Here is a 24104-nt window from a genome sequence, read left to right as displayed (position 1 = left end):
ATGACTCATTCCAGCCGTCTGGAGACTTTGTACTTTAAGAGGTGCTGTTTGACTACATTTGGTAAAATAATCGATAAGGTGGCAAGTCTATAAGAAGTCGCATTTTGCCGATAATTTTTGGTCGGTCTTCGACGACGTTAAGTCCGCAGATTATCAGACATTTGATTCAAATGTTGTTCATTCAGCTTATAATCTGCACTTCTTTTGGCAGTATTAAAGACCTTATCAGACGGGAAAATACCGTTTACACTTTCGTGGACAAAGGCTCACGAAAAAACGTATGTAGTGACGTCATGTGGGCATTTGCTGTATGGTAAACCCAAAAACACTGATGTATTTTACGTCAATTTATCGCTGTTTATTCGCTCTTCCTGTTTTATGAATATCTGTAGTTTAATCATTTCGTTAGTGGAATTCCTGTTCATGCATTCCGTATATTATTACTTAGAATGGATTTGTATTGCTATTTTTAGTTTTTTTACTCGTTATACTTATTTTTAGTAACAGTTTTGTTTTGTTATTAATCCTGGTATATATTGCTGTCCCATCAATTTTGTTAATTTTTCAGTAACAACAGGTTTACATACAAAAAAAAATCTAATAATTGCATAATGTGTCTGTATTGGTATTTTATATATTATGAATATCAAATTTAACACAGAAATACGCTAAAAAAGTGATTTTGTGGGTGGGTGTGCAATTAACTTTAAAAATAAAAATTGTACTATTATTTTGTTCATTAAAACATTCAATAGCAGCAGAATCATTCATATTTACAATTCCTTCAAATGTGATTATATATTTCAGTGATTAGAAAATTAATTGATCCTTATTAATTTTCGCGTCAGTTTTTTAATTGTATTATTAACTAAGCTTATTAACTTTCACGTCAATTTTTTTGATTGTATGGAAGATGTTAATTACATATTTTAGAAATTCAAAGTATATAATCAAAAATTCTACCATTATTTTAAAAAATTAGACTGAATCTGACCAAACATGTTTAAAAAAAAAAACAGTTCACATAAACATCAATATTTTTTTTTAATTCTAAAAATAAATTTTCTTGGTTTTGATGACTATCTACTGATGTTAGTATCTCTTCTGATAATTTTTGTACGAATTTCTCCGTATAACATTTTTTTAATAATGAGTATTCAGTGGATTTCAAACAGCCGGCTTTTCATGAATAAAGCCAATCAAAGGCGATTTTTTTTTTATCACACGACCATACAACATTTTTTGCCGTCTTTTTACAGAGGGGTGATTAGGAAATATGCTTACAAATTAGTTTCATATTGACGTCATTCGCGCCATTCTTGACAACTACGTCACAGCCAAAGCCATGCACGATTGGTTGAATTTCATTTGCAAACGATCTTTCAGTCACTATCGTCAACATTTTCAAGCCGGTTGAAAAGAACTCAGGATGACGAAAATCTTGCTTGCGGGCGTAAATGGGAAAACTGTCCACGAATGTGTAGACAGTATTTGCCCGTCTGATAAGGCCGACAAAGTGGCTGAGGAATATGATATCGTATTTTGCCGACTAAGAACTCAATGCGATGGATGTTAAAGACGTTAAGTCCGTTGATTTTAGGCATCTGATTTAAATGTCGTTCAGTTAGCTTATAATTTCCACTATATTTAGCAGAATAATCAATAAACTGTTAAGTGACTAAGATGTCGCATTTTTGTCGTCTGTTCTTTATCTTTCGGCTAAGATGGTTTATAGGTAAAAACAAATCGTTTGAAGTCCACTTTTCAATCACTTGTCAATGAAATTATTAGGGAAATAGAATGCTTTATTATACATGAATAGGGCGATGAACAGTTCGGAAAAGAATCGTAATTTTATTCATCCAGTTGTTACTTCCTCGGTAATGAATTTGAAAGTTCATTTCACTTATTCCGTTATGAAAATTCTCTAATTAAAATCTAGTTAATAATTAAACTATATTTAAAAAACATTCTTTTCTCTCGACACTCTAATGCAATATGTAATGCTAAAAAGAGTTATTTGGATGTAGCCAAATTATCTAAATTTACTATAAATCAGCAGAGTAAGTAAGTTGCATAATTATAAATTAAATTTATTTAACAATAAAATATGTTTTTTTTTTTTGCATTCTAATTTATTAGGCTACAGTTATTTCACTAATGAAATATTACCGATTGCCATTGACGACAAATATAAATATTAGTAATATGGTATCCTTTTAACAACACTAAAAGAGCTTACCAAATATGCCCTAAACTTGTTAAATAAATTAGCATCAAACGCTTTCAAATTCTACCTTCAGTATTACAACTATCCAATCAGAATATATATATATATATATATATATATATATATTATTCCTTTGCAAAAACTATATAATTTCAAGGTTTCTAAATTTTTTTACGGTCTTTGGATAAAATGATGATTAAAATAATTACTCAAGAACATGTATACATAACATTAATGCCCTTGACATACGAATTTACTTAACTTCCTAATTAGACGACACTTCCTATTTGGGACAATTATTATTATTTTAATTCCTAGAATAATAAAACGTTATTGGGGCGTTTTCAAGAGATATTTGTATTTTCAATTACTAATACTTTCACTTAATTGTAGATTTAAAATTAAGAATTTAGTAATTCAACGTGTAAGTCATACTCGATTGCATGCGAAAGGGTTTGTTGTGTTCGTATGTCAACAAAAATAAAATGCAGACAAACTTACTATAAAACTAAATCTTATTGCATTATAGATAATATTATCAAATTTACATAAACTTATTTTTATTCAAATTCTAGCATCGTTTTTTTAAACAACAAATTCAAAAGTTTCAAAAATATCTCTATTGCCAATCTAAATTTACAACTATTTACAAAATAATATTTATAATCATTAAAATAATCGTTAGTTACTTTTATATAAAATATTTATGATTTATGTCGCAACAGGTTAAGAAAAAATTTGTGCCTGTCACTGAGGGTAAAACACTTACACTTTGGAAGAGGAATATTAGCTTGTAATAGCTTCAAGGGAAAAAAGTACTTAACAATAAAAACACGTGCCAAAGAGTCAAGGTAGGTGAGTTCAAGTTCAAGATTTATTTGTTTTTGAATAAAATGCATCGGTTTTTAAGTCTAAATATACTCCTGTACGTATATATTTAGACTTGGAGAATTTAATGTTTAATTTGTATATTTTCCATTCTTTTAAAAGCATTGCGTAAAAAAAAAGTTTATACATAGATTTACAAGATATTTTCACTAGCCTTCTTAAGAAGCAATAATATCATAGTATCTATTCCGCATTTTATATTGTTTGTGTCCGAATTATAATAAAATTTCGTTTGAGAGTGCGAGCTTATTCGCCTCCGATTAGAAACGTTTGAATTCCTGCTAGTTATAGCAACCCTTATTTGAAAATTATTTTAGGTAAATGACTACTTAAAAAAAAACATTTTTGGTGAAAACATCGAATATTTTTTATTAATTATTCTAATTTTCTGAAAAGTTTCTTTTGTAAAAACTTTTGGATATAGTTTCTACATTCATTTTATATAGCATCCATGATAAGAGCATACATTTGTTCATTTAGCATGCCATACCATTTTGGCACAATCGATACAAAGTTGAATGTATTCTTTTTCAAGAATGCATTGTCACTAATTACGCCAAAAGACACACAGTATGAAGCATCCCGAATTAATAGAACAAAATCAGGCAACTCCGGTCTTAGAAGTGAGAGTGAAAAAACGAGAGAATCCATTGGAAATTATTTCATCTATAGTTCCTAGCTTGAAAAGACCGGGAGCTCTAATATTCTTCAGAGTATCGCTGTCAAAGATGAATTTTTCTTTCTTTCTTTCAGAATTGGAAGGAGTTTATAAGAATAAATTTACAATTAATTAATTATTTTTTGTGTGTTTTCTCTTGCGTCTATAGTATCTTATATATTAATACTTTCATATAATTATATATCATAGAAGTATTGTTCACTTTCAAGAAAAAATTTATGAATTTTTAGATTTGAACATCTCAATTTATGAAGTAATTTATTTTTAATTACCATTTTGCTTATGTTATCATTATTCAAAATTAGGCATTTATAAATTATTGTAGTTCTATTTAATTAATTTATTTTTGTTTAAACCTAAACATTTTATACTAAGAAACGATCCAGAAGATTAAGAAATACGTCAAATTCGGACCAAATTCAAAATAATTAAAAACGTATTCCTGATTAAACTTAGATTAAATATTTCCATGATCATGATACAACAAATTTAGGTAATTTAGCGTTGCAGCCTGTGCTTTTTATCTATATATTAGATTCTAGAATGAAATATAACCGTATTTTTTCAAGAATTGGAGATCAATGCAATTAAATCTCAAAAGTTTCATAAGAAATTGACTTAAACAGTGACAATCTTTTGATGGCCAGTATTGATGAAGTCTTTTGAAGCCAGTATTGATAAAATTGTCTCAGAATTTCTTTCTTTCTTTTTTTTTTTCCCTTCAAATATCTTCGCACATTTTTAACAATGAGAGAAGAGGCCAGTATCTGAACAATAAAAGCTAAATAATATTTTGAAGCCAAATCAGAGAAATTGTGCTTGCCCCCCCCCTATCGGATTTATCTTGCCCCCCCCCGTCAAGCGAACTTCTGCCGCCGCCTCTACATAAGTTAATATTTCGTCGCGATTGTACGCCAATGCCATGCAAGGCATTCTCTGGCATTATAAGTTTATCACAGAGTATGTGAGAAAGTTTTGGGGGGACTCTCTCACTGGATTGTTTTGTTATTGTTTGTTTATTTGTTTCAAATTCGCTTTTATGTTATATTAACGGAAAAAGTGCAAATACGTTTTCTCTCGTCAGAAGCTGCTGACCAGACAAGATATATTTTTAATTTTCTAAAATACAATTCAAATAATTATGATTACAAATTTTTATCTACTTAGCGGTAAAAGTTAATTTTAAAAATTTAAATTACAATTTCATACTTTTAGAAAGTTTTTTTTATTATTATTTAGTCGTTTGCTGTGCAAATTAGCTGAAAAGGAATCAGTTTTCCAAATTTATTTTTGGTAATGTACAATTGTTTTCGAAATATACAACGAAACTTCATAGAGCATTTTATTATTATTATGTTACTAATTAAAATCTTGCTTTATGTTCAAAGAGGGCTCAATTGGTAGCTCCATCTCTGGAGTGTAATCAGTGGCGATTTTAATTTTTACGCACCAGAGTAAAGCGGCGTTCCGACGGCGCGCACGCATCTTGAGACAGGCACATTTTCCCCTCTCTTGTGGTTTTCCGGGGTTCTTTGGTGTCTGTTCATTTTACCGAAAATTTGCTCCCGATCGACGTTTAAAGGTGTGGGTGGTCCTACAATGGGTCAGGGACAGATTTACGGCCATATCCGTAAAGGCAGCAGGCCATCAGAACTGGGCTTAAAATGTTGCCACCGGATGTGGTCCTACCAGATGTGAACAGAAATTCTCCAGGATGAGTCATCCTGGAAATTGTAGCTGACGTAGTCATTGTTGATGTCATATTTGTCATTTAACGCGGGTTTTATATAGCAATATTTAGTGGCTAATCATTTTTCTCTTTGCTCAAGGCCCAGATTTCATCCATTTCAGCGAATTTGCCCAACGCAGAACTTACCATCACTGATCGTGGTTAAGAGCGCTGCGTGCTGTGAATACCACAGCATCTTTCGTCTATCTGCTCTCTCTTTGCTCTGTCTGTACGTGAGACGTGTGTATTGAACTAACTGTCTTACACCTTTTATCTGCTTGTAGAGATCAGAAATTTTTTGTTCTTTCTTGTATTATTAATCTATATTGTTTATTTAACTTTCATTATTTATTCATGTTTTTTAGTTAGTTTTTTAAAATTTATCTTGATATTTTGAACTTGTGTTACTGAACTTGTTAATTAGGGCTAACTAGGTAACGAAAAATTTTCTTTGCACTTGTAGTTTATATTATAAACTTTTATTTATATTCAATTTGACTATTGTTTTTGCTTAAATTAATTAGATCTTATTACTATCTATAACCTGAGAGATTTTAATTTATATTTCAGATTAGTGCTAACTTGTGAGATTGTGTGTGTGTGTGTGTGTGTGTGTGTGTGTGTGTGTGTGTGTGTGTGTGTGTGTGTGTGTGTGTTTTAAATTTTGCTTGTATATTATTTCAATTTTCCTAATTTGATCATTATTCATTGGTATATTGAACTTGATAGTTTTTAATTTATTTGTGGTATCTAATAAAAGTCTTGAAACATTTTCCAGTATGTTGAATCTTATAATTTTTTTCTGTTTTGCTTTGTGCTCCTTTAGTAGTTTGTACAGAATTTTGTTACTATAACTAGCTTTTGAATGTATTCTATTTTATTTCACTGCTTTGCAATGAGAGCTCTATTTATTGGTGATTCCATGATCAAATACTTGAATGAGTATATAGATATATACTCATTCAAGTATTTGTATCACTTGACTTTCATTTGGACATTTTTTCCCACCCTGGTTTAACTGTTGAAAGATCGGCTATTAATATTTCTGTACACAAAAATTATAACTGGCCCTTAGTGCATGTTGGCACAAATAATGTATCTTTGGATAGAATTGAAGTAATACTTCAAAAATATAGAGCTTTGGTCAATGAGGTATTACTTCAAAACTCAGGTGTAAAAATAATTTTCTCGAGTATTATTCCAAGAGATCTTGATTATTACAGGAAGGAGTATAAGGAAACAATCATTTACTGGTACTAAACAAGTACAAATAAGTACTTACATGTACTATAAACAGTGCATTCAATGAACTATATAATTGCCAAACATTTTTCGTTTGCAGTTCTTAACAGTCGTCTTGGAAGAATTATCTTGCAAGAGATGGCTTGCATTTAAATAAATGGGGTAATAAGCTCCTCGCTAATTGCTTTCTTAGATACCTAACAGTGAATTTTAGCTGATATAGCATCAAGACAGGTATGTATGAATACATCAAACTCTGTGTCATTAGATTTTCTATTCACAATGAGTTTAAAAATTCACATACAACCTGAAAACAATAAATTTTAATTGGTTTCTGTTTTATTTTCACAGATTGAAAAGAGTCAGTATTTCAGTACTGGCCTGAGTTTCCTCAAATATCATCTATTCCTTCAGCCTTTGTTACTTCTGCTTGGACAAAGCTAGAGTCTTTGAGGTGGGGGGGGGGGGTTCTTACCTTACTGTGGAAGGTCGCCAAGTTGTAAAAAAAGCGAGTCATAGCTCACCGACTTTAGTTACCCATTCGTTTTTTTCCTGCGAGTGTTATGATCAGTTGATGTGTTAACTGTGAAGCGGTTCTTGTGCCTCCGCTTTAGCAAATAGTCCTCAATTTTTTTTTTTTTTTTTTTTTTTTTGGCCCTCGCTGTAATGCGTTTTGTGCTTCCGCTTTAGCATAAAGTTCCATTTAATAATGATATCAAAAAGGAATATTAATAAAAAAGAATATTAATAGTTCAGTTTTGTGCTCATTAGTGAAATAATTATTTATATAATTAAAAGTACTTTTTAAAAATAAATTACTACCTATAGTAATAATTAATTTGTTCACACATATGTTATTATTTTCTAATGATATCAATAACTTTTTTACTATATTTTAAATATTTAGTATCTTTAGTTTAATCTCGTTCTATTCTTATTGTTGTATAGATTAACTATTTTCAGTATTATTTTCAAACTTATTTTTTTATAACAATTTATATTTTCTTTTCCTTTTCAATTCACGTTTCGGTATAAAACTAACGTCAATAATGACAAAAGAACTAAAAGTTTAAAAAAGTATTATACGCATAAAGTGCTGTAAAATTGACAGCAAGAAAATGCAAAACTATAAGTATGTTCTTACATTGTCCCTTTTCCAGTTATATCTATGTAATCTTTAGACTTCCTTTGTTCATTATAATGATATTTTTGTGTGTTTCTTTTCAAAAATTAAGCTGAAATACTCAGATAAATGGGGAGGGGGCACCTAAAATTTCCATAGAATCAGCAGAAACGAGTTTAATTTTTTAAAATTTTTTGACTATGTATTTTTATGAAAATAAAAACATCCCGCATAAAAAAAAATTATAAAAATTATTAACCATATTATTAATTTTATCCAAAATCATTAACATTTTCTGCATATTGATAAAGTTTTTATACCAATACAAAGAAGCATTAAATGTGGCATTTTTACAGGAGCGTCTACAAATAATAGTTTGATTAAATATGTTGATACAATTTTTTTTTGGAGGGAGAAGGAACCAGAAATGAGAGCCAAGAACTTTTATAATTTTTGTTTACTCAAAAAATAAAAAACTATATTTTCTTTTTTTTTAATTAATAATTGGAAAATATTATGAAATATTATTATTGTTATGCAATTATTATTAATAAGCACAAGATTTGTTTTTTAAATCAATAGATTTGAACTATTTCCATTTTATGGTGTTATAAAAAAGCAATGAATCTCCAAAAACAAACTTTGTATAGCTTAAAAAAGTATGGATATTTTCAAGGTTTTTCATTTAAATTATCTTCTATACTCTCATTTAATCAATAAATGAAACGTTCTCTTACAAACTTAAATAGATCAGGTCCGCTTCGAAGCTGTACAGTTCGTTTATAAGTAATTTCGTGTAAGACTGAGATGCAAAAGTAAGTTGAAAAAAAAAACGAAAATAAACCTATCAGTTTTAAATTTTATACAGAAAATTGTCTCGGGGAATGGAAGGAACTTTTCTACAATTTTTAAAGTTTTCGAAAAAATGCAGGGACATTTCTGATTGAAAGAGTTTTTCGAAATAAAATCTTAAAAACAAAATAAGCAACAATAGTACAGTCTTTTAAAAATTTTCAGCAAATTAATTAAGTTAATCACACGATAAGATGAGGAATGTAGCGAAACAAGTTAAACAATGTGCTAATTACTGTACCTATTTCGCAATTATTCGGTTAATTTATTTTCGTTAATGGTTCACATATATTTTAAAATTTAACAGAATGAAAAAATTTCTCCGAATTTTATAAGAGAATTGTAGGCATTGCATCGATAATTCTTTTAAGTATTTTTAAAAACCCTCTTTTCAAAGTATTTTTCAAATTATCTTATAAAAGAAAATATTCAATCTCAATTTATAAGAAATGTAAAGTATCATGTTGTGTTTTATTGGCTCAATTGATCCACAAGCTATTTTTTCAGTTTGAAATTCTTTCAAGAGAAATTTTTCATAAAATCCATAAATTCCAAATTAGTAATAATAAGTGATAGTGAATTTTTATAATATATAAACAAAATTCCTCTAATAAGAGAAATAATTGTTAATTTTTTGTTAATTTGTTAAGTAATGAAATTGTTAATTTTTTTAAGTAATGAAATTTTTGCACTTTTTGTATTTTTAAAACATTAATTCAACAATAAAATTCAAACGAACCTTTCTGTTTTATTTCTTTTCCCAAAAGAATGCAATGAAAAACACTTAATGTGATCGCGGCTAATATTAACATTCTCTTTATATTATCAAAGCTATATTATCTTTTGGCCCCGAACTGATGCATTAGAATGTACACAAAAATTTCCATTTAACGTGATGACAATGTTGCTTAATGTTATCAGTTTTAAAGGAAAGAATTGAACGATCTGTCATTCGTAACAAGATATTGACATTAATGGAATTCTTTCTTCTAAGAAAACATACGAGTAAACTATTAAGGAATAATTGTTAATAAATTACAATTAATGATTTTCTAACTGTTATTTTTGAAATAAATTATCGATATTCGTGAAGCGTTATTTCCCCCTTCCTTTTGGTCTAATAAAAGTATAGTTGATTTTACTCACTTTATTTATTGCTATCAACTGATTAATATTATCAAAATTGTAAGTCCTGAAGTGATCATATTAAGAGGTAACTATGGTACATCAATATATGTTGAATGTCAAATGAAGCTAATGAATCCAAAGCTGTTTTTAAAAGTCTATAATTCTCAAAGGTTAATTTTGTAAGAGCGATTTTTATTGGCAATCTAATATTCATTTAATTTAAATAAATCAATAAATTTTTAATAAATAATCTATGTATTTAGTATATTATATTAAGTTTCATCCTTCATGAAAAAAAGTGATAAACAAACTAAATAAGAATTTATCATAAAAATATATTCAGTTTTTCTACACGAAAAAATTAAGCATCATATCAACTAAATGTAAAAGGCTTTACTCTGCTTTTTTTTTTTTTTGTGAGTGGCATAAGAGAAAATAAAAAGTTCTGGATTGTTTAATAGAAATAAAAACGGGAAAATAGAGTAGAAAATATAGCTTAAAACAATAACAATGATTGACTTGGAAAATGGTAGGGAACTATATTGTTAGAAAAAATAATATATATAGATGAAATTTTTCAGAGTTGAAAATCACTGAGCATAAAATGCTAATAAATGACTTCATCAATATTATAGGATATTTTTTTTAATGATTTTTGCTAATTTGAAATAAATATTTCACTCCTCTTGAGAGAAATGGTAGAATACACATTAATGATGCTTCTTTTTAATTAGATTTGTTAAATGATTTAATTGATGTGGTATGGAAATTTTGAGAGGAGTGCCGGTTCAATTGTCGCCCTCATTACTTCATTGCAATTGAAAATTACGAGGTCTATCTCAAAACAGCCATCATGTTGGAAGAATTTCAAAATCGGATACTCATTAATAAAACTAACACGGTAAATGGAAATATTTCAGGTATAGGATATTACGTTTTCTTCATAATCTAATTAAATGACAACTTATGCTTCGGGCACTTGTTGCTGAACTAAAAGAATCGAACATGACTATAAGAGAATTATGTGTATTATAATATTTTATATAAACATAATTTTAATATTACATTATACTAGCCGCAGTACCAGTGTCCCCACCATCATTAATTCCTTTTATTTGTTTGAAAAGAAAAGCAAAAACATATTCTTCATTTAACAGCTTTCGAATTCTTATACTAGATCCTTTAAGATTCTTAAACCTAGTAATTAATTAATTGCTATACTAAAACTTTAGGAAAAACGACAACTTTAGTTTTCCTGTATGGCACATAATAATGCAATAAAAACTGACAAACTTATCAAGTAAAATAAAATCTTATTTTATTAACTCAATCTGAAAAAAAAACTATAAAAAAGATAGATGATATTAGATGATTTTAGAGATTGATCGCGGAATATTTGAACTCAAAGTTCTTAACCTCTTGTCCTAATAATGTTGATACAAAATGCAGAATAAATGCAATTACACGGAATAATTTGATTGCAGAGAAAATAGAAACTTTAAAATACCTAATAAAACATTCGTAGATGCGAGGAGAATAAAATAAATTTTTAAAAGTAGCGAGGGGGAATAGAGAAAAATTTATTTAATAGAAGTTCCGCAAAAGCAGTTCGAGGATGGTGTCATGCCTGGCAAGGAGAGATGATATGTCAACTGTACGCGTTATAGTTTTTTAATCAAAAGGACAAAAACAAAAACAAGAGACAACAATAGGTAAAACAGTTAAAGAAATTGCAATAATTTTAAAAGACAGTGTTTAATTTCTGCATGTGCATATTTTTGCTTTTATTCAATGTATTAAAAGTAAAAATAAAAGAATCTTTAAAAAGCAATTTAATATTAGCATTGCCAGAAATGCGAGATTGATGTACGTGATTAAAGTGAACTAGTTTTAACATTTCGATATCACCGCAGAAATTTTGTTTAACTTTGAAAACTAATTCAAAATGACAATAGAATTGATACCATTATGATGCTAACTTTTTTGTTTTAATTTTAAGATAGTATAAACATATATTTTGTGCGGTGATTCATTCAAAAGTAGAAAGTTTAGAAATGGAAATTTAAAATCCTAAAACTTAGAAATGAAAATGTATTCAATACAGAAAAACTATCAAATGCAAATATTTGTCTAGTATTTCATCCTCCAATAATCATGACTTCGAAGAATGGATAAAAAGTTATGGTCACAATTAAATAATTTCATTCCTGAATAACTATTCTAATAATTGCCAAAAAATAAGCAATAGTTCTTTGAGAATAATTCTCATAAATAAACTTTTTAAGAATTTGAAGATCCTCATTTAGATGCTATAGTATTTTACTAAAATTCTGAGTTCCTCTGTTTTTATCTCTATCTCTACTAATGATAAATGTGATTTTTTTTTTTTTTTTTTTTTTTTTTTTTGTCTTTTGACGATAACTTACAGGCCAGGTCATTTAACCTAGCTCTATTTAACTTGACTTATATGTATTTTGGAAGGGGAGGAAAGCACACTTCAGGGCGATTTTTTTAATATTTTGATTATAATTTTAATTAATTAAAAATAAGCGAAATTTTTGTATTTTCTTGCTATAACTCCTGAAAATATTTGGACACAATGATAATTTTTACATTGACATTACAAAATAATGTAAAAAATTCAAAATATCATCTTTTTAATCATATGATTTTTTTTTCTTTTTCAAATCAATTAAAAAAATATCTTAAGTGTTTTGTAGCAATGAATTTCATTGTTGAAGTGAAATTCAAATCGTTTTCATTGTTGCTATTAATATTCCATCCTGGCCTTTTCCCCATTGTTTCTGAACAAAATAGGAGGATTTGGCTCCTTTTTCATGTTGAATAGTTTCCAGTATGAAATATGGCTTTAATAAGATTTTGTTTTCTTACGGTTTTAATTTCAGAATAAAATAATGGTGATATTCTTCTCATATAATTGAATGTATAAATTCATGGGTATAAAATTAAGGAAATGCATAGCACAATAAATTGAGCGATGTAAGACTTCTAAGTTAGTATGAGTTATATATGTATCAATGTTTGAAGATTTTCCTGAGAAAGCATAGGAAGACAGGAAGACATGGGTACAATATATATATATATATATATATATATATATTCTCAAGCAGTTTCATTTATAATTTATATATAATCGGAGGAAATTATTAAAAATTCATTACCTAGATAGTAAAATATTGATTTAATACTTATAAAATTTTTAATCCTCTAGACAACTTTTGCATTAAAAAAATAGTGTATTCCTAAATAAAATTTATCTTAAGTAATAAATAAAAATTAACTAGTTTAAATATATTAAAAGAAAATCCTTCTTATTTTGACAGAATTCATCTGATCTGTTAATAGGAATTCATTAAAATAATAGTTTATCATGTACAATGTTAGTTTTAAATCGAATCTATTTCCGATTTTTTTTTCTTTTTTTTCTTCTTAAAAGCCCTAGGTTAGAAAATGAATTGTGGATTCAAAATCGAATTTGAAACATCTTATGGACTCTCTCAAATCAGGGTGTGTGCAAGGAATCCTTTTTCAACCATTTAAAGCAGGAAGTAAGGGTCATAAACATTCCACTTTCTTCCATGAAGAGAAAGAGTTTGTCGTTTTTCCTTCCTGATGGATGCCCGAAGGGTATGATCTATCAATGCCATTATTTGGGGGGAAAAATAGTAGGAAGCCAGCTTCTAGTGACTAGATTAGTATAAGACAACCAAGTTGGTGGTTGTGTTATTTATGCCTACATAAGATTTGGAAAAAATTTGAATTAAATCCATTTTTTTTTAATTTAAAAGTAAAAGTTTATAAAGAAAATATTTAATAGATTTTGCTTTTTAGAAGAATCTTCAGAAAATTTTATTTCCCAATCTTATTCTCCTTCGTAAAATATAATCGATTTGGTCGGGGAAAAAAAGAGAAATCCTTTATTTGGTCAATTAATTATTATTATTTTTCCGAATCGGAAGAAAGCATTCTAAATGCTGCGTTCTTGAGAAAAAAAATCCTCCTTAGTTTATTTTAATTCATTAATTTATATTTGCCATACATTATTTTTTTTCTGGCTATTTTTACCACCACCGCGTAATATTCAGTTTGTACTACTTGTGATGCTATACATTTCATTTTTTCCAATCTATTTTTACACCGCTCCTTTCAGTTCCTCCACCTTTACCGATTCCCTTGTCTTTTCTTACACCTCTTTCAATTCCTCCACCTATTCTTACAATTCCACCTCTTTTAGCATCTCCACCTGTTTCTCCATCTCTTCAGGTTACACTATTATCGATTGATCTTACCCTACTGTGGACGGTCAGGATGTCGCCAATTTATCTTTCGTATCGCCAAATCTAACTACTGTTGTTCTCCGCATGGCTCTCTGGTAAATCCTGCGTGAAAAGGTATGTGCAGTAATGCATTTTTCATGGCGTACTGATACATGCATTTGTTATGGGATATATCACGACGCAGTACGGATAAGCAGACGATATTTACCTTAGAAGTATTTTTCGCTTATGTTCCTGAAACTAACTATCGGCTTAGGTGACGGTAAAAATAGCCTGAAAAAAACTAAGAAAAGAAATAATTTACGGCAAATATAAATGAATTAATTAAAATAAACCAAGGAGGAAGGACATTTCTCATACACGATTTATTTATAACTTTAATGTTTCTTTTCATGCAATTTTGAGTGAAAATATGAAATTATAGAATGAATAGTGAAAATAAATTGATAATTGAAAAATGTAAAGAAAAAAGTTATGTACTAAATTATATTAATAATTAATGAAAAATTGATTAAAATATACCAAGTTGAAAGAAAGAGATTAAAAAATATTACTTATTCTTTATTCCCTTTATTAATGTTTAATTGTAAATTTATTTCTATGAATTATACATATTTTTCTAGGAATCGTGAGATAATCTTTTTATCTAATTTTATGCTTCTTTGAACACAATACTATAATCTTACTAATTAACAAAATCTTTAGTATATTTCATGCTACTGAATAGTTCCACTAACACAACCATTATACATCTAAAAAATATTCCTTGGTATAGTAATTATTTCCAGTTAAACTAAAGAAATATACCATTAAAAATTTCTGAATTTGAAGAGTTCGATTTTTTTTAAATTGAAAAATGATGAAATCCTTAGAATCTCTTTTCATTCCATTTGCATAAACAGATCCTGGAAAGATTCTTAATAGAAGATAATGCAGTATTTCTCTCGCTCCACTTCTGCTGTATGAGGACATCGCGCAAGCATTTAAAATAGTGTCTACCGATTCAGAAATATAATAAATTGATCAAATGAAGGAATTCTCTTTTTTTGCCCGACCTAATCGAAGAATATATTCTACGTAGGAGATTTATACCAATACGTTCTATTGGTATAAAAACTTTAGCAATATGCAGAAAATGTTAATAATACTGATAAGATTAATAATACCGATTAATAATTTTTATAATTTTTTTTATACAGGATGTTTTTTATTTTCATAAAAATACATAATCAAAAGATTAAAAAAAAAAAAAATGTAAGTTGTTTCTGCTGATTCTATGGAAATTTTAGATGCCTTCCCCATTTATTCGAGTATTTCAGCCTAGCTTTTGAAAAGAAACACACAAAAATATCATTATAATGAACAAAGAAAGTCTAAAGATTGCATAGATATAACTAGAACAAGGACAATGTAAGCACATTCTTATAGTTTTGCATTTTCTTATTTTCAATTTTACAGCACTTTATACGTATAATACTTTTTTAAATTTTCAGTTCTTATATCAATATTGATGTTTGCTTTATACCGAAACGTGAATTGAAAAGGAAAAGAAAACATTAATTGTTATAAAAAATTAGTTTGATAATAAAACTGGAAATAGTTATTCTATACAGCTTAAGGAATAGAACGCCACTAAACTAACGATACTAAATACGTAATATATAGTAAAAAATTATTGATATCATTAAAAAATAATAACATATATTTGAAAAAATTAATTATTACTATAGGTAGTAATTTATTTTTAAAAAAAGTACTTTTAATTATGTTGATAATTATTTCATTAACGAGCACATAATTGAACTATTATTCTTCTTTTTTATTAATATTTTTTTGATATCATTATTAAATGGAACTTTATGCAAAACGGAAGCACAAAACCGCACATCAGCGAGGGCAAAAAAATGTAGAACTATTTGCTAAAGCGGAGGCACAAGAACCGCTTCACAGCTAACAGATGTAGGGATCATAATACTCGCAGGGAAAATATACGACTGGGTAACTGAAGTCGGTGAGCTATCGCTTGCTTTGTTAACTACTTGGCGATCAAGAACTTGGCGTTCAAGTAAGGTAAGAACCCCTTATTTCTCAACCTGTTGCAGCCTTTTATACTGTTTAAAGGAAGTATAAAGTTCATAGAAGAGCTACGAAGGTAAATATGAATAATTCATTGAAAATGAACGTGTTTAATGTAAATGTTTTAAGTAGTATTTTAGAGCCGGCCATCTTCATAAAGGGGCTCGGGAGCAAAATACCATTCGGAGCCCGGGATTTTTTGTAAAGTAAAAAAACAAAACAAAAAACATGAACATATGTTACTATTGTATGTTCATTTACTGCATGATTTCTTTTTTTTTGTTATTCATTACTTCTGAACATTTACAATTGCTTTCCTATGTTTTTTTCGACGCTTAATATAGCAAATGCTATTATTGCACAATGATTGATCGAAGACATTTCTTTATTGATTTTAATATACCGAAAGAGCAGCCCTTAGCACTCTCTGCAGTAACTGGCAACGTAAAGAAAACGTTTTAACACAGTTAATATATTTTGAAATAATTCATTATAATTATTATTTATTATAATAAAAATTATTCAGTATAATTATTTGTATTACATTATGTCATGGGCATTATTTACATCTGTTGTGTTCGAAATTAAATTTTGTAGCAAACCAACTTCTTGAATTAGATTTTCCTATACGTTTTTGTTATAAAATTTTACAAAGTTTTTGGAACATTTTTCTAATTTATGTAAATCAATTAATAATTATAAAAATTTATTAATGATTGAAATTATTAATTTTTAACAAAACATGAGTGAATTTGAAATACTTTTAAATCTATTTTTCTATTTGTGCAATAACAGTATCAATTAGAGTGTTAAAAAATAACATCTAAATTCCTCTACCGGGTTTTTTATGACATCATATTCTGCTATTTTGGAATACTATCTTTTTCTTTTTTGAATTCTTTTTCAGGAAAACATTCTGCTATAATTATGTGCTAAAATTTTTGCTTCATCTAAAAATGTGTTAAATTTTGGATTTCAGTTTTAATTTTATAGACGAAACTAATTTAAATCAGTCAGAAACAAAAACAATTGTTTTTGCTTTAAATAGTTTATTGATAGTGTTAATTTTGGGCAATATTGCAAACCATGCTATGAAACATAAAATAAATAGCATTTCTTGTATAAAATCCAACAGACTTTTCCAATGGAATTCTAAGGCTTACAAGTTTATTTAAACTGTGTTATACACTGCTTTAACTGAATATGTTTCGGCTTTTCAACAAATGTTGCATAATAGTTTGAGTTATTCTAAACGTTTTTCTAGGATTTCCCATCTTTTTGTTGATGCAGAAAATAAGCAATATAAACATTGTTATAACCAAACAGATATATATACTGCTGACAGCTACATCACAAATTAATAAATTAAAAGAGTATGATAGATAAGGCACATAAATTGCATGAAGGTTTAGAGCAATTATTCTAGATCGTACACTTATATAATATTTCCCTTTCATGTTGCTACTGTTGTCATATGCCTGCCTGCTACAATTCATAATATCTAAATCAAGTTCACATAATCTTTTCAATAGAGTTTTTACTTGACCTTTTCCAGTCACATTAATTATTTCAGTAAACCCTATAAATGACTTATTTATGGTTAATCTTTTCTCTTCAAAATTTTCATACCTAATAAGGACTGAAGTTTGTTCCATATGGGAAATATCGGGAGTACAATCCATTTGGATACTACAGTACGTGGATGCCTTTATATGGTCTAAAAAAAAATAAAAGCATTTATGTACTTCTTTTTGTGGTCGGCTGTACAAGAAGTATGTGGATGCTTTCATATCATCTTTAATTTTGTTAAAGACTTCATTTCCTAATGTCAGAATAATTTCTTCATGTGATTTATATGTTAAATGATGCACAATTCTATTTTTCAAATTTTTTATTTTATTTATATGATTCATTAATGCAGAATCGCATTTACTTAATAATTCGATTAAAAAAATTCTATTTGTAGGGGTTCCTATTATTTTATGGGGTCCTCAGAGTGGACGATTATTACATGCTAACAATAGAATTACATTTAGAATTCTTTTAAATATTAATTTTAGTCGTTCCGTCTCTTTATAGTAAATTGATTTGTTTTATCAATAGTCAAATATAAATTTAGATGTTTTAATAATTATTTTCAAGCAATAAGCAAATTAAAGTGACAAATAGCACTTTCATAGTCTTGAATTACATTTAAAAACTATCTCCACTTGTTATAGCCACCTATAAATCATGTAGATTGTTCATTTCCTATTCTTTTGGAAAATAGTATAAGGGAAAAAAAAAAAAAAAACTGAGGAAAAAAACTGGGTTTTTGAATATATTAATCTGCTGCAAAGCTGAATTTCACCATTTGGCATTTTTCTTAAAGCAGTACCTAATTGAAAATTATCTACCTTTAGTAATCTTTGCAAAACCTCTTTTGTGTTATACAGGTCAAATTTTAACACAACATTTCAAACTTATCAGTTATTATATTTGGTCATAAATTTCGATCACTAATTTTCACTTGATCATATTTGCTATTGTTGTCATTATTTTCTGATTCGATCATATTTGTATAAACATATGGTTCTTCAACGAATTTCATAGTTTTTACATTTCCATTGCACGATTGTGTGGAACATTCTTCTTCAGTTGAAGCTTAAATTTTAATCATTTGTAATTTGAAGTCATTTCTTTGCCAGAATTACTTTATAGACAAGAAAATAAATCTACTTGTGACTTCTTGAAATTTAACTTTTCTTCTTTCTTTTCTGCTAATTTTCTTTTTTGGCACCCAGAGAGATACTTTCTTGGAATGGACATGATTAGATCTAACAATATTAAATATTTTATAGTATGAATTTTTAAATATTAAATGCATCTAACATAGTGAGTTAAATGACTGTAAAGTACTTACTTTAGGTTTATAATACATTGCACACTTTCAATAGACTGTATTATATTTTTAAACTTCGTATATTTCCAAACATGTCAATTTTCCAATTAAATTTCTTCCTCCATGCATTCTATTCTTCCATTATTGTTTAGAATATTATTTTAGTTGTTGATCATGTTGGAGCCCCAATGCATAGCATCCGCTGCACCCCACCCCCACCTGATGGCCGGCTCTGTAGTATTCCCACATTAAATAAATTTGTAGTTTTTGATGCTAATTGTGACATATTGCATGAAATAAATGATGGACACCCTCAAAATTGTTCATATTCCAAAAAATTTGTTTACTGTGCGAAAATATATTCTACGTAATCCTTGTTTTCAAATCACCTGAAGAAATTTAAATGCCTGCAACCTGTTATCCTAAACTTTGTGAAGTATGTTTGAAGTCCTATTCCTCTAAATCTTCTTTCTCAAACCATTTAAAACAATGTAGCAAATCTAAACTCATATTTTCTTATCCTTATCTGAAAAAAATTACAGTATATTTTGGAAACAACTAATGCATATCTGACAGTGGCAAAACTTACAGAGGATTTTGGCACAAGTAGAGACATTAATTTAACATCTTCATTTTCAGATAATTAAAAATTTTTTTTAAAGTCCTTCCCAAGTTAAAAGTATATATCCTAGAGTTTGGGAATTAAGTTAAAAGTATATATCCTAGAGTTGGGAATTATGTTTAAAGTCTTACTCTCCTAAATCCTCTTTTTGCAATCATTTAAAGCGTTGCCATAAATCAGAGGTTTAGACTGTACCATGTTTACCAAATAAAAATAACTGTATTGTATTAGACATTAATAACTCTCGCAGGGAATCAATAATAAACTCCAATAAATACATAAATACAATGTAGATATAAATACAGATATATATGCATAAATACAAATCAAGATGTGCATAGTTCTCAATTTATAAGTAATAAATATGAAAAATCTCTGAAAAAATATTTAAAATATGGTAGGTTTTACAGCAATAACTCTTTTAAAAACCGTGAGATAACATGCAATTCTATCAAGAAAAATGAACTTTTTTTTTTTTTTCCCTTTTGTGTAGAGTCTGATTGTAATCAAGTCTTTGATAATCTATGGCATTTAAAAAACATCTTGATGTTGTGCATCAAATTTAGAATGGTAAAACATTTTCTTTGATTCTTTTAAGATTTGGCTAGAAACCGAAAGTTCTGCTACTTATCTACATTTATTTCTGGAAATTAACAGGCAAAAAAGTTTAGGGGGATAAAACATTTCATTATTATGCTTGCCAATTTTTTAATCCCTCTTATCTGTCAAGGATTAAATCAAAAGTAGAATGATATGCTAGCTGTTAAAATAGAAAAGGAGTAATACCTTTCCATCTAAATTACCCAGTTAGAATTTGTGTGTGTGTGAACATAAAAATATAGTGACTGTTACATATTATCCAGTTCATAATCATTATTTTGGGTTTAAAAATACAAGATACCACCCACTTAAAAAAAGTACACATGATTTAATTAAATCATATTTATTGCTATCATTTTCTGTTTCAAAAACAGTAAGCTTAATTTGTATTGATGCAGGTTGTCATGATAAAAGAAATTCTGCCGAACAAAAGAAATTTTTATTACTCGGAAGACTGTACAGTCTTATTCAAGGCATCTACATAATTCAGTAAAGCCAGTTAATGATGTCATGTCTGTTTTCTATACTGTGGGGAAATTAAAAAATGAGAAATATAATCCTATTTTAATTTTCAAACTACAAGCCAACAATTTAGACCTTCTTATTTAGATAGGTTACTAAATCATGAAAATTCTTTTGCATTTCGTTTCAAGCTGAAGCTCAAAAAGACATGCTTATTAAACACTCAAATAAAATCCTTTGTATTGATGCTACCCATGGTGCAAACTATTATGATTTTTTTCTTCTTTCATTGTATTTGCAAAATGAGTATGGTCAGGGATATCCCATTGCACATTTTATTATGAATGATTTAGATTTTCGTACATTTGTGGCTTTATTTTCCAGTTTACATTGTTGAATTCCCAATTTGAAAGTGAATGCAGTCATGACTGATGATGTTGTTTTTCTTTTAATGCTTTTAATTCTGTATTTGGTTCTGATACCAAACATCTATTGTATCAATGGCATGCATACCATGCTTGGAAAAGGCAGTTGACTGTTAAAGCCCATGATAATTGTCTGCATATGAAAATGTCTTGTATATGTCTTGAATATGTATTAAATATAATGAATGAAAAGTCTCTGAAAGATTTTGATAATAAAGTCTGAACTTTCAATAGTAAATATTTAAACGAGTGCCAAAATGTTATGATTATTTTATTAAAATTTATTCTGGTAGAAAATCATTTTTGGCTACTTGCTATAGATCGTTTCTACACAGTAACACTTGTACAAATAATTATTTTAAATTGTTTTGAAAACATTTAAAAACTGTATATTTTCAATGTAAATTCAATAGGCCCATAGATGAGCTAATTTCAACTTTTTTAAAGAGGGAAATAGATAGGTTTTAAAAGTATTCTTCTAATATTGCAAATAATGTTCCATTAAATTCAAATTTCAATAAAACTATTACAGAAAAGCATGAGATGGGTGTAAAAATTCCAATTAATGATGTAGTTAAGCTTGATGTTCAATGGTTAGGAAATTTACAGACAAAAAAAGGGAATAGTATACACAGTTTGTCTTTTATTAGATTGTTGCTGTTTTAAATGTGCTGATGTTAACTGTGCAGTAATGTGTAGCCATTTATATATATGTTCTTGTGAAGATAACAATAAACTTTGCAACCATACTCATAAAGTACATTTATTGTATTTTGAAATTAAAATATGCATGACAGATGATTCTTATGCTGTTGAAAATTAAAGAAATGCACTAGGAATTGATCCTCAAATCTTAAATTTGGAATTGAAAGATAATGTTTCATCTGAATGTTTTAATACAAAAGAAGCTGAATGCAAAAAAACTACTCATTGAGATTTTGGAATTAATTAAAATTCCTTGTATTCAAGAAACTATGCTAACTAATGTAGTAAGTTGTTTAAATACTTTGGTATCTGTTATAAATGGACTTGTCAGTCATAAAAATGATCCTGCTCCTGTCACACCTCAGGTATATGTTGCTGCCAATCAAAAAATTCCCTCACAGATTAAATTTTTAAAAACTTCTCAAGACATAAAAGGAAGCAATCATTTCATGAAAAAAGTGGGAATCGGCAACGATAAAATGAAAATATATTGATGAACCGGATAGAGCAGATTGCAACTTTATAATCTTATCCTGTGGGAGAAATTTCCAAATGTTTTAGTCTTGATGAAAAAAAGTAGTGATGATCCTGATAGTCATATAAAGCAAATTACTCCTTTAAATTCTTATTCTGTTTGAAAAAATTCCATATGTGCTAGCTTTAATATATTTAACAAATTAAATAAAATGAATGTAGATATTCCTACTGCAACATTAGTAACTATTAATAATAACAATTTTTGTTTTTATATATTAAAATCTTTAGATCATTTTGTTACTCTGAAAGAAGAAAATTATCTAAGTATGTGTCGTGAAACTTTAAAAAGAGTTGACTGTATGATTCTGTTATTGATGCATTTTTTTTTTTAACTGAGAAATTCAAAAATTGTAAAGCAATAGAATCCTTGCAGTCAGTTTTAATTTTTAACCAGAAGGATATTCTCAAATTTCCGTGGATTCAAGAGTTACCAAATCTAGATTTATTAATTATCCCTGTCAATTTAAATTGCCATTACACTTTGATTATCATTAATATAAAACTTAAAACATTTGAATATTTTGATCCACTTGGTGGCAGACCAAATAATAACACCGCAATTTTGATTAGGAAGTGGTCTAGGATTTTAAATCAATTACTTAATTTAGAAAGCCACTGCCAGATAGTTTTCCACCTCATATAAAATAAACTGATGATTTTAATTGTGGAGTCTGTATAAGTTTTATGCCCATGAAAAATTGAATAAATTTTCTTTAACTCAGAATTTCGACATACTTGCATTTAGAGTCCTAATGTTTGAACAGATTATTAAATTTGTAAATATTTTATTGTGAAAATTTTAATTAACATTTTGATATTAATTTAAAAATAATAAATTTGATTCATTGTTCATCTTGATTAATGGGAATTATTCCTTATTTCTTTTAAATTTAAACACCATAAACAAATAATTCCCAACGATTAATTTTTAGTGATTATCTAGGGATTTCTAGCTTTCTCTTAAGCTTAACTTTTAGGAAATTATTTTATGGCAGTTCATGATTGCTAATCTCAGTGAGAATATATAATTTTGGAAAGAGAGTGCCCTGAAGTTGTCAAGAAAAGGTAAGTGATTAAACTTAAAAACTTAAGGTAGTCACATATTCAAAGCAGAAAGAAACAAGCTCATGATGGAAGCAATATATTGGCAATTGAAAAGAAAAGAGAGAAAAAAAGACAACTTTTTAACTGTATAGGTATATCTAAATATATGAATGTGTTACTTTAAATTATTCTTGTCCCATTTTAATAGGTTTATTAAATGTAGTTTGTTGTTTAGTGAATATAATTTGAATTAGTATATCAATAAAAATTGTTCTGATTAAAAATAGTGCATATTTTTATTTAAAAAAATGGTTTTACACTGCAGTTAATATTGTATTTTATGTATTTGAATTTATTTATTTTCTCTTGCCTTAAAATAAAGGAACAAACTCCCACTGGTTTAGTTGTAAAGGTTGTTCAGAGATTTCTGGCTTTCTTTTTAACTTTTAGGAAGTTCCTTTATGAAAAAAAAAAAAAAAAAAAAAGCATCAGGTTACATTATAGAAATTTATAATGTTGTTACATTATCTATTCATGGTCTGCATATTTCATCACTTTTTCATGCTTGTTAAAAAGGCTCTTA

The 24104-nt window shown here is 27.9% G+C and overlaps 1 protein-coding gene across 2 annotated transcripts in view; it reads left to right on the top strand.

The window, feature by feature from the left end:
• The first annotated feature begins 16098 nt into the window (after nucleotides 1-16098).
• The window catches only part of LOC129960860 (uncharacterized), a 49451-nt gene continuing 41445 nt past the window's right edge, over nucleotides 16099-24104 (top strand). Inside the window, exon 1 of one of the 2 annotated variants that reach the window (XM_056074565.1) lies at nucleotides 16099-16239. The gene's annotated coding sequence lies outside the window, so the exon portion shown is untranslated. Of the gene's footprint in view, nucleotides 16322-24104 lie in introns of both variants that reach the window. The other variant, XM_056074566.1, reaches the window with a different exon arrangement.

This window comes from Argiope bruennichi, chromosome X2 (assembly GCF_947563725.1).
Source record: "Argiope bruennichi chromosome X2, qqArgBrue1.1, whole genome shotgun sequence".
Lineage (NCBI taxonomy): Eukaryota > Metazoa > Arthropoda > Arachnida > Araneae > Araneidae > Argiope > Argiope bruennichi.
This window is presented reverse-complemented; position numbering and strand designations above follow the sequence as displayed.